At 39.6% G+C, this 12,043-nt stretch overlaps 1 long non-coding RNA gene across 29 annotated transcripts in view; it reads right to left on the bottom strand.

Moving 5' to 3' along the window:
- Positions 1-12,043, bottom strand: part of LOC104145532 (uncharacterized) — a 251,341-nt gene that overhangs the window by 43,540 nt on the left and 195,758 nt on the right. The gene's annotated exons all lie outside the window — the stretch shown is intronic.

The following is a 12,043-nucleotide window of genomic DNA, read 5'->3' as shown; positions in this document are numbered from 1 at the left end:
GTGTCTAAAAGACGCACATCAGTTCCAACACTGAAATGTTTGTCAAATAGATCAAATTTTCTTAAGCACTGAATCTTACTAATGACCTGGCTGGAAATTGCTACGAGGGATAAGCTAAGAAAATGCAAACTGAGAAGGAACCCTGAATGCTGAAAAAGAAACAGAAATGCTACACAGGGACTATGCAATCTAGAGTAGAGATAAAAAGGGGATACATCCTGAAAAACATAAACGTATCTGGGAAAAAAAATAAGGAAAAGGATGTAATTCTTTATTCTCTACTACTCTCCAGGATCATTCAGCCTTGTACAGAAAGAGCAAAGTGAATATAAACTGCAAACACTGCTGCTCTTCACACTATTCTGAAAGGCTGCACGAGGTGCAGACCCTTCAGCTGAGGCCTACAGCCTTTCTAAGGGGGAGCGCTCAGAGCGGCAGCAACGCTGATCCTTAGCTGCTACCACAGGCTACGTGGCAAAGACAGGGAAGGAAATGCAACTGCAGCTTTAAATCAGCCTTTGCACTCTGCTACCCTGGAGCTGGTGGTCCTGTCTTCCAGCACAAGACAGCAGCTGAAAGATGCTAGCTGCCAATGGCCCCAGGCCTCGTTACAGCTGTCACGGGCTGTGGCAGCTTCCTCAGGTGCACAGATTGCCCAGATACTCTTCCCTTCCTACTTTCACTTCCTCACGCTCACCTTTGAATGCACAGGCACTAACCTAAAAGCTTTCCAGTACCCAATAAAGCTTTCCAGTACCCAATAAAGGTTTGAAACATTTCTCTACGCTAATGTGTCTTGTGCTAATGTGTAGAGTTTAAATTGGCTAACTTGCATTTTGGCACCAAACTAGGGTAAAAAACGTTCAGAAATGAGCTGTTACCAGTATCTGTGAAACGCAAATTTGACAACTACTTTGGCAACAAATTGCCAAATGAGACATCAGCCTGCGCAGGCAGAGGCATAAGCAGAAGAGGTACATACACATACACAACGTACGTGGAAAGGACAGAAGTAACCAACTGCAGCATGACCACCTTATTCAGAGGGCAAACACCCAAAGACTCCAAGGGAGCTAAGATGAAGCAGGCTTACAGGCAATCTACAAATACGCCACGGGCGCGAGGGCAAGCGTTCTGTGGTTTAAAATGCAGGAAAGATCTAAGCATAACACGAAGAAATTAAGACGAAACTCAGACCATCAGGATAAAGCTGCTTCACAGCAAAATTTAATAGGCAATGAAATGGTTTCCCAAAGCAAGTAACTGAAATTTGAAAAACCTCGGTTTTAGAAGTGCATCAGACAAAATATCAGAAAAATGATATAGACTCAAAACTTGGAAAACATGTAAGGCTCTAAATTGTTGAGAACAGAAGTGTACATGCTTTTAAAGATTGAGTCCCCAGCAACAAAATAACTCAGAGAGAATATACCGAGACAGTAGTATCGGTCCACAACTTTTCCCCCTTCTAATATGCAATTCTGTTTCTTTCTCCCCACCAAACCAATACTGGCAATTTCTACCATGCAGCGAAGTGGGACATGTTCCAGCAATGTGCAATTACTCTCTGGAGTGCAAACAGTACTTCTGATACGCCACTGTTGTAATCTCAACCGTGGCCTCTAATGGAAGTTGTCTGCTTATTCCTATCTCCATTGAGACGGCAGCCAGTGATATGACTTGACTGTTAGTCTGGGCTAGACTGCTCCTCTGAGACCCCAGAACCATTCAGCATGTTGAAAAAGTCATTTTAAGAAACATGGAAACATAAGTACTTTATCCCTACTTGACTCCATGCCAAGATAATCACACAGAAACCTCACAATGTTTCAGTGCTAAATATTATCTAACAGCTACTTTCCTGAAACCTCATTTAAAATCCTCAATTGTTCTAAAAAAAGCCCTCCTGATAATTAGCAAATCTTCACTGTGATAGTCAAGAAACTGCAAAAACATAATAAGATTTCTCAGTTTATCTTCCTCTCCAACAAATATATGGAATTTTCGATCTTCAAACAGACTTGATTTCATTTCTCTTTGTTTCTTATCTGATTGTGTAGTGAAACCTGTCACACAGTAAGGAAATCCTTTCTGAATCAGTATTTTATGTCAGTAAGAACAGCTCTCTGGTATTGTAAGTACCAACATCCCTTAATCCCCCTTCATTAATTTAAATATATTCTACATTGCACTTAGCTATACTGGGACTCCAAAACAAGAGCTCTATGAGGAGAGCCCAATGTGGGCTTCACTTTCTAAGCGCAAGACACGTATATTGCACACTTGTTCCCTGGAAACATCAATGCTTGTGGATGTTCATGCTGGGACGCAAAAATATCGACCTTCTCTAGCTCAGCAGAAGGACCAGGAGCTACAAAAGCAACAGCTCATCTCTCATGACTCATTTTTGGGAGAGAACTCACAGGTCTAGTGACACTGAAGTCTCTAAATGCCAGTGCAAAAAGCTAAATGCCTTTTTTTTTTTTTTCTCTAAACGAAAGCCTGCAAAAGGTTTCTGGAAAGTAAGGAAGTCTCACTTACAGAATACAGCCAAAAGTTCTCAGCCAAAGATCTCCAAGTGCTTTAAAGAAAGGTCAGTATCATTATTCTCATTTTACAGCTGGAAAAGAGAAAGCATGGTAACGTATGCCAATGTCAGGGTCAGCAGCTAGATTTCCTGGGACTGTTCACTGAGATGCAAATCCATTCTGTATCCAAACTTATTTAACAAGTAATGAAAGAGATTTCAGAGAACTTGGCATTGTTCTATATAGCAAAAAAACATATATATTTATAGCATTGGTTTTGTCTGTACAAGATCAAAACTATATGCATTGCTCTCCTTATTCTCTGTTTGTTTATGATAAGTGGTTAGAGAGAGGAAGTGAACCAAGTAAAATGAAACACATTACTCAAGGCTTGCACAATATATCCATAGTTTAAATTCTAGGGTGAAATTCCTGACCTAACTGAAGCTCCTACTGATTTTAGCAGGGCAAGGATTTCACCCTTTAACATCTGGTAAAAGAAAGGAAGAAAGACAATTTTGTAACAGTACTTTAAAGAAGTACTGCATTCGAAGGACAGAAAAGTTAAGTCAAAGAAGTATTTCATGTAAACTCAGTGAGCTCATTCCCCAGGCGAGCCAGCTAGCTGCTGAGCTTGCCTTCAAGGGCAAAAACTAAAGATGGCGTCCCTTACTAAGTGTGGCCTGGAGCACAGTCAGGATGATTTACCTTAAGACAGTTTAAATGCTCGTGGCATATTCTGACTGGAGTTCACATCTCCTGACAGTCAAAGATACCAAGGCACTGAGGCTAGGTCAGAACTCAGCCCCAAGTCTCCGGAATAAAATAGAAAAGGTACATCACAAAGATGAGAAAAACCATCTGCCTTCATCACAAAACTATTAGAGAATAGCTTTGTTAAATAAGAGGCGTGCAGTAGTACTAATTAAGAATAGCACATTATTTGAAAGGTTGCAATTTTCTTGCACGTTATCTGACCCTTACAATCAAATAATTATAGGCAAGCATAGATAAAAAGCGTATGCAAAGGTCAGCATGCTACAAGCGGTGGCAATAATGATGTGGGAGAGAAAATCTTCAGGAGCGTGTGGAGGACAAAGACACTAGAAGCCTGGAAAGAGGCAAAAATACAGAGAAGAAAAAGGAGAACAGAATCAGCGTTCAAGTCCACCTGCCTGTAATCGCTGGGAAGACACAAGAAGCAAGACTTAATCTACAGGCCCAGCGAAGATAGCAAGGTGATTGGTAGTAGTTAGCCAAATCACACCAATCCAAACTCCTACGCTAGTATTAAAAAATCCACCGACGAAGCCCTAACCTACCTCACACAACATTTTCATAGCGAAACAAGGAGAATAAGGGAACCATAAAGCAGATATACTACTAGTGGAAAAACTGTATTGGAACGACAGCTATTACTAGTTCGTTATCTTCTTGAGGGACAAGGTTTACAACAATTTCATCCATGACTTGAACGATGCAATACACTTGCTACATTTGCAGACAACATCAAGTTGCAAAGGGCAAACACTGCTGAGAACAGGATTAGAATCCCAAACAATCCTAAGAAAATGGAAAAGTGCTCTGAAATAAATAGGATGTGCTTCAGTAAAGACAAATGCTAAGTGTTATACTTCAGGTCTTATCAGTGAGCTGAAGGTCAGAACAATCAACCGTACAAATACTGGATGCAAAATGACTAGCTAGGCGACAGGAAAGGACCTGGGGGGTTATAATGGCTCAAAAATCAAACATCAGTCAACACTGTCACACTTCTAGGAAAAGAAAAAAAACCTCAAGAATTACAGTGGAATAAAGAAACATGGAACTAGCGGGTAAGATACAAAGAAGCCTTCCACTCTGCTAACAAAGCCTCCTCTGAAATTGTTTGTTTAGTTTAGGACTCTACATTTTGAAGAATCCACTACTGCACACCGGTTAGAGAGAATCCAGAGGACAAGAATGAGCAACGTCTAGCTAGCAGGCCCTTTGAGTAAGCGCTGAAGGAACTGGAGATGCTTCATTTGAGGAAATGAAAGAACATTGAGAAGTAAGCCAACTTGTACTTAACACACACATAAAGTATTGCTGCAAAGAGGAAGAAGCAAAATGTCCTCCACGTTTGGGGTGGATAAGTAAAATATCAACGAATTAAATATACTGCTTAGGATTATTGCTTAATTTCCATCACAGAAATCTCTTGGAAAAGGTTAGGTAAACATCTGGCAGCATTGTTTCAGGCACAGATGAAGCACGTTGGAGCTGAGGGTTAAACAGATGACCTCAAGGTCCCTATTTTCCACGATTTTTATGACACACCCAGGTTTTTGGACATGATTCATATGAGTCTAATGACATATGATTCATTAGACGTACTCATCATTCACAAATGAACTTTTTCAATGTTTTCTCTCTTTATGAAACACTCATTTTCTTAAGTCTGTTTTGTGACATTCCCCCACAGTCTCTATATACACAACCATTTCACTTTGCAAGTCTGCATATCAGACATACACATTTGTACAGTATACTGTATTCATGGCAGCATCCTGGCTTAGTAAGGCATGGGGCCCATGCTACTTTGAGAGCGTAGGCAAAGGAGGAACAAGAGGGAGCAGAGTCAGCAGTGCTTGCAGAGGGAAGGCAATGTAGGCAGGGAAGAGAGAAGGACAGGACTCAGAGATAGTCAGAAAAGACCAGAGAGTAAAGAATTTCAAGGTCAGGGCAACGCTCCAAATCTAAAGGAAAGTGATGTGTCTTGTTAAAACACCCCAGTGAGCATACTATTGTGCCTTTCCATGTTTTTCTCTTTTCTTCACTCAGGATAACTGGAGTAAAGATCCATGCTTATACTTGTTCCACTTATTGAACAGGATTTTAAAATTGCATGAGGTGGAGGCGGGACTGATGCTGAGTTGCCAGAGAAGCTGGAAAACACAGAAATAATTAAATGTGAGCCTCATTGGGAGCTAACTCGGGGGGGCTTTGGAGATTTGTACTTTTCACAATGGGCTGCAAACACAAGGAGCTTAAATGGGAACTAACAATTTGCTTAGATCTTCTTTCCTCATAGCAGATATCCCATGCCTTCTACCTTCCTAAGTGAACGGTGGCAGAAAACCCTAGATACTTGGCTACTCTGCCTCCCCACATACTGCTTCTGATTTAATTACCACTTCAAACTACATTATATCCACAGCCAACGTTTTGCTTTCCAACAGGCAGAATAACATTGTAAAGAAGATTTAGGGGGCATCATTTTAATAGCCATAGGAAGAGAATACAACATCCTTAACAGAAAGGGCTAGGACAAACACAGGAAGTGTGACAGGTTGTTTAAAAAGGGAGGGCAGCGGAGTTAGGGACATGATTAGGAGGGGCAGCAAAGGAAAGAGCCCACATAGAAGTGAGAAGATGTGGAACTTGTCCCTTCACCTTTTGATTTAAACATTGATGGGGCATGACCCAAAACACCCTTGCAACTGATGTTAACATTTTATTCACACTGCCACAACACTCCAAGGACTGTGGTTGGGAGACTGGAAGCAAAGAACACAAAAGCACTTGCTATCTTTTGCTGTTTCACTTAGTCCCCAGAACAGTAGCTACTACCTTATCTGCCTATCATTTTATCCGTATTACTCCACTGTTGCAAGCAAAAAGGGCCTCAGGCAGTTTCTATCATTTGTAGCACTGTATTAATAAAATCAGTGAAGGTTTATTTGATACAGTCAATGCACCAAGAGGCACAAGAGCTTTCTCTGCACTACAACTCCTGCCACTCTATTGTTTCTTCCTAAGCACTGAATGCACAAATTATGAGGAAGAACCACGAAGTGACCCAAGAAGAGCAGATACAGAAAACCACTTCCCCCCCCCCCCAAGTAAATTTTCTTATACCAAAACGTGGCAAATTTTGCCTTATATACTAATATATGGATTGAGACGGTTTGGTATTTTTCTGCCTATTTAAATTTGCATCTCTGCAACAGATGGAACAGAATAGTTGTAGCCGTAGGCCAAAGTCTGAGGCTCATCCTAGTGGCATTGGCAATAATAATGATCATAAATGGTAAAATGAAGCAAAAGTTCAAATTTAACTCATCAATCTCTTATTTTCTTTCTTTGCCACAAAAAGACTTGGCAATAACAGTTATCTGCTGTGTTCCTTTCTGAGTGCAGCCAAAGACTCAGCATGGGACTTCCCAAAGTCATCTTCAGAGCACAGCCAGGACTTCGGAGCACAGCCAGGCCAAGCCCAGCACCTCTGGGAATTCAGACTCATGAAGCATCACAAGCCAGAAATGCAGAAGTTTCAGCTGTCAAACAGCCAGTGTACTACCAAAGAACCTGCAAACGGGGGTAAGGGGCTGCTCACCATACTGCCTGAAAGAGACTAATCTGAGTTGCTTCCACATCTGCTAAGTTTCAACAAAGTGCGCTGAAATTTGTTTTTGTTTGTTTGTTTGTTTTAAAGAGTAGAAATAATTTCAGACAGAAGACTTCCAAACTGATACTGAATGAAACCTGTGGTCTTATGTCACTTAGACCATTTAGAAAATCCTTCCCTCCAATAATTACTAGTATGAAAAGACATCTCAGGAGAAAGAGGGATCTGGAACACTAAGTCCATCTCTAATTACAACATAATGTTCAGTTATACTTACCAGATTTCTTTCTGTAACAATGCAGTACTATAGTTAAAGGAATTGTAACTCATTGACTGTTCTTTAGCACTAAGAGGAGCAAGGGAGGTCTAATGTAACAACACAAAGGTTATCTTGGGCAGTTAGGTACTTGCCCGAGTGCAACAGTACAGTACGTTTTTGGGACGCTTAATGCTAACATTTCCTTGCACTTTACAGTTGTTTCAAGTTCTACACAAAGGCGTTCATGGTCTATAGGCAATCCATCTTCATTTTGCTTACTATTAGATAACTTGTGAATATCCATAAATGAAGTATGGGAGCTAACCAAGAAACCTGTAATGGCTGGTCTCCTCTGAATGTAGGGGGAATAAAAGCACAAATATCTGGGTGCTGCCTTAGAAGAATTAAAAAAATCTTTCAAAAAGATGTTTTCAGTATGTTTTACATGATCTATTATTCTTTTCCTCCTCAAATGCAATACCTCATTGGATGAGAAGCTACACGTTTTTGTCAACACTTAACTGTAAAGTCATGCAAATATTTAAACTGAGCTGGAAATCCCTGGAAGGCAAAACAGCTTTTCAAGGTCTCAAAAATTTTATTAAATTACAGCTTTCTACACTATACAATCTTCTTACCTAACAGATAAAATTTACCAGATTAGATCAGTTGCACAGCCACGAGGCACAGCCCAATAAAGAATCCATTACTCAAATCATTTTATACCTAAGCAAACGGAAAATGTAAAGACGTTTACATTAGCATCTGATGCGAACGTTAACCCTGTGCAATTGATGAGGAAATGATAGAACAGTTATCCATACCATGTGTGACTGCAATACTGGGATAACCATTTATCAAACTGCCTCTGTTACTTAAAAATATATTAAACATATGCATGAGCTCTGCATTATACAAAGCCAAGAAACATTCCTCTACTGTTACCTGCCATCTATGGAAAACAGAAGCTGAAAAGTTATTATAAATCATATCCTTGCCAGACTCCTCTATTCAAAATCTATACTTTTCTCTTAGAAATTTTTCTCATTCAACAGTTGATTGTGCACTGTAATCCAGGTGATAACAATGTTTAGTGGTTTTTTGTTTTTACTTTTTCAAAGCTCTGAAAAATCAAGTCGGTCATCTCAACATTTTTAGACATGGCAATTCTTTGGCTCAGAGAGGTTTACACAATGCACAAGAAGATGAACCAAAAGGAGATCAAATTTTGCTTACTATATTCATGTGTTTAGTTCAGCTGAAACCAGTCGCGCTGCATGTGTAAGAAACCCCATATATTTATCATCCATAAAGTACACATAAAACAAACTGAAAATAAATGACAACATAAAATAGAAGATATAGTGAAACTGAATAACATAATTTCTCACTGAAAACGTAACCAACGTAGTTGGACCATCTGGCAGTTACTTCCCAGAGAAGAAACAGAGTCAGTTTATTACCCGCACCTCCACGGAGGGAGGGGATGGACTACCAATCACTTAACGCTACTCGCTACTCGTTCTCCTTTTCACTTCTGCGCGTTATCAACACATTCTCACCTAATATCAGGGGGCACTGAGTGCTATAATAAAAGCCAAGGTAAAACAAAAGTCCTCTCCACCACGTGGGTCCACAGGCCTTATCCAACTATACCGGCCAACTCTTAGTTTGGAAGACAGTATTCTGCCTTTCTAAGACTAAGTTCATCATCAAGTAAAAATGTTAAAAAAGAAACTATTTCCCATCAAAGCCATTAAATTAGATGGATGTGGGGGAGAGGACTACAGTCTGCTGACCACACTTCATCAATAAACACTAAGCTGGCATAATTTAACATCACACCTACCATGTTAATAGAAGATCGTAACATATACTGTGTCACATCACAGCCAAGATATTTGATGACTACTCAAGAACTGTTAAAATGCAAGAAAAAGACAGCCCTATCAAAATGAAAGCAGCCCTTGGAGAAAACTATTTCAGTGGTTCTCGATTTCTATCACCAACTCAGCTGGCAAGAAGTGAGATACCAAAGTCATTTTCCTTTCCCAGATATAATGAGAACAGTCAATCTTTTTTTCTTAAATAGAAACTACTGTATCATTCATTTTGTTTCCATTCTTATTCCAAGATCTGCTTTTGTAAAGAGTCACTAAAATGAAAACCAATGCATACATTAAAAATACTAAACAAAAAAACAGCCTAGGATTTCCCACCCGTGTAATACACTACTGAGCTCTCTCTCATATCATCACAATATGATGTCATATCATTTTTTCCAGAAAATAAAGCTAAACAGAGCTATACTTTTCGATCTCACAGCTCCACAATAATGACAGCTCATAGAAATAATAGACTGTCAGGGTTTCCTGGCAAGTTTTTATAATAGTCTATCCAGTTAGAAGTGATATCAGTTGATTGGAGAATAGTAAATATAATGCCTGTTTTTAAGAAGACTAGAAAAGTGATGCAAATGAGTACAAGCCTATAGGTCTGACCTCAAGAGTATGGGAGGCTTTAGAACAGATTTTGAATGAAAGGTTAATGAGCAACATAGACATGAAGACAGAATGGGATAAAATCCAAAGAGTACTCCAGGCTGACATAGTAAGCTAATCAATTTTTTAGACAAAGACAAAGGAAATCTAGTCAATCTGAAATAGCTGGACTTCAGCAAAGCATTTCTAGTGGAAAACATTTGTCAGTTTAGAAAGTAGTAGCTGGTGGGTAAGCAGCTGGGTGAAGGAAATACCTCAACAAGAAGTATTAAGGCGGAGAATGTCAGACTGCAGGAACTTGACTAGTGGAGTTTCTCAAGGATAAATCTAGTTTAGCATTTCCATTAATAACCCTGGCATAAACAAGTGGGATAACGAGATTCACTGATGTGGGGAGCTGTTGCCAACACAGAAGAGGATTGCAGTAACTACCCCAAAAGAAATGGATTTCTGTGCTGACAATAAAAATGGAAATGGCACAACGCGTTCTGTATGGACAAAAAAAATTGTGATTCTGCTCTTGGGGACTAACAGCAAAATCTTTGCAATACAGCAGAGAGCTCATAAATAAGAAATTACTAAGGTGGAGAATGTATGGTCTGTGCAATTCAGCTATGAAAGAGAGAAACGTAACATTAGGAAGCATCCGTCAAGGTATTTTCAGCAGACAGTGAAGTATTAATGCCACTGTACAAGGGCTTTCGTTCAAAAGTTGCACGTGCTAGGTTTTCAACATTCAAGAAAAGAGATCCACACAGTGGAAGAGGGCAGAGAAAGGCTACCGTGGCAATCTGGGAAGTGCCGATCTTACAGGAGAAGGCTGGAGGAGCCGAGCTGCTTTAGCCTGAGAGAAGTGTGGACTGTGGGCTGCAATTACAATGGGGTAAATGCCAGGCAGGAAAAAAGGCTGACATAAGAAGAAAATAGCTACAGATTGTCTATTAAGCTGAAAATTAAAAGCATTTTCTCAGGTGTAAGGACAATTTGGTTGCAGAACAGCCTGCTAATGGGAACATCTGAAGCTAAAAAAAACCCCAACCTACTATACTGCGTATAACATGCAGCGCTCCCTGCCACTCTGCACCACTGGGAAGGCCTAAAATGAAAGTGCATTTTAAGCATTGATGATACCTGCAGTAACAGAGATGTTTTGGGAACGGAAAGAGAAATTGCATATCAAGGTTATTAGAAAACAGAGTAACTACTTCAAAAGTGGAGCTTGATAAATTTAGAAAAGGGATTATATAACATAGCCTGCACTAGCAGAGGACTCAAGCTGATACTTTCAACCATATGTTTGTGAATGTGCTGGTCTGCATTTATTAATAAAGTAAATAACAATAATATCTATGGAATGTCAGAGAAGCAAGCAAAGCCTGCAATTTTATTTAGTTTATCACTTTCAGGAATCAAAAACAGTAAAGCGATTTAGAAAAGATTAGTGGGCGCTAATGCTTTTACTGCATTAGGGGACACTCTCATAGGAATACTGACATGGTGTCTTAGGAAATGACACTGATAAATGAAGAAGAAATAGTGACCCAAAAGTCATGCAGATGTTTTCCAGAGGTGTTCCAGATGACGAACTGAATGTTTTCTATATAATGTCTCAAGTGATTTTTTTCTAAAATATGTTTATTGCTATAAAAGCCAAGACACGAATGAGATCAGATGTAACAGACCTTCCCCTACCAGTACGGTTAACTAAATACAGCAGCACATATATCCTAGCCTTACCTCGCTAGGATGCCTGGTTTCAAAAAAAAAAAAAAATTACAGAAAATAAATTAATAAATTATTAAAAACTTAATAACGTATATCTGGCCACTAATGTTAAAAACTTTTCTGAATTAAATTTTGCTAAGGAAATCAGCTTCATGTTGCCCATACTTCTATACTAGGTACAGGATCTAAACTGTTTGTCTCCCTCTACTTGGTGTTAACAAGTACCAGAGGAGTCATACAGCACCTCTTATAGCCTATCAACGGGCATCAAGTCTAAGCTGATTCTAACAGTACGCAGAGGAACGTACTGGCACTGGGCGGCTTTGCTTTGTTTCTCCTGAAGGGGAGTTTATGGCAGCCACAAACTATTGACGCACATGTGGATTTGCCATAGATTAAGATTAAAAAGGTGAAAGAAAATTACTTGGAAAGAAAAGGAGCAAGTTGTTTTCCTAAAAGGATATTTAAAATTGACAGCAAATTCCAATGCACGTTTAGCTCAGCTTGCCTGGGCCTGACACCATGATCGTACCTCTGCAGAGAAGCGCGTTCCCCAAACCGCCTCCAGGCCTCATCGCTCAGCAGTATTACAGCTTTGACAGTTGAGGGAGACTGTCTCAAGAAAGTATTATTAATTTCT

The sequence above is a fragment of the Struthio camelus genome, chromosome 4, assembly GCF_040807025.1.
Source record: "Struthio camelus isolate bStrCam1 chromosome 4, bStrCam1.hap1, whole genome shotgun sequence".
Taxonomy (NCBI): Eukaryota; Metazoa; Chordata; class Aves; order Struthioniformes; family Struthionidae; genus Struthio; species Struthio camelus.
This window is presented reverse-complemented; position numbering and strand designations above follow the sequence as displayed.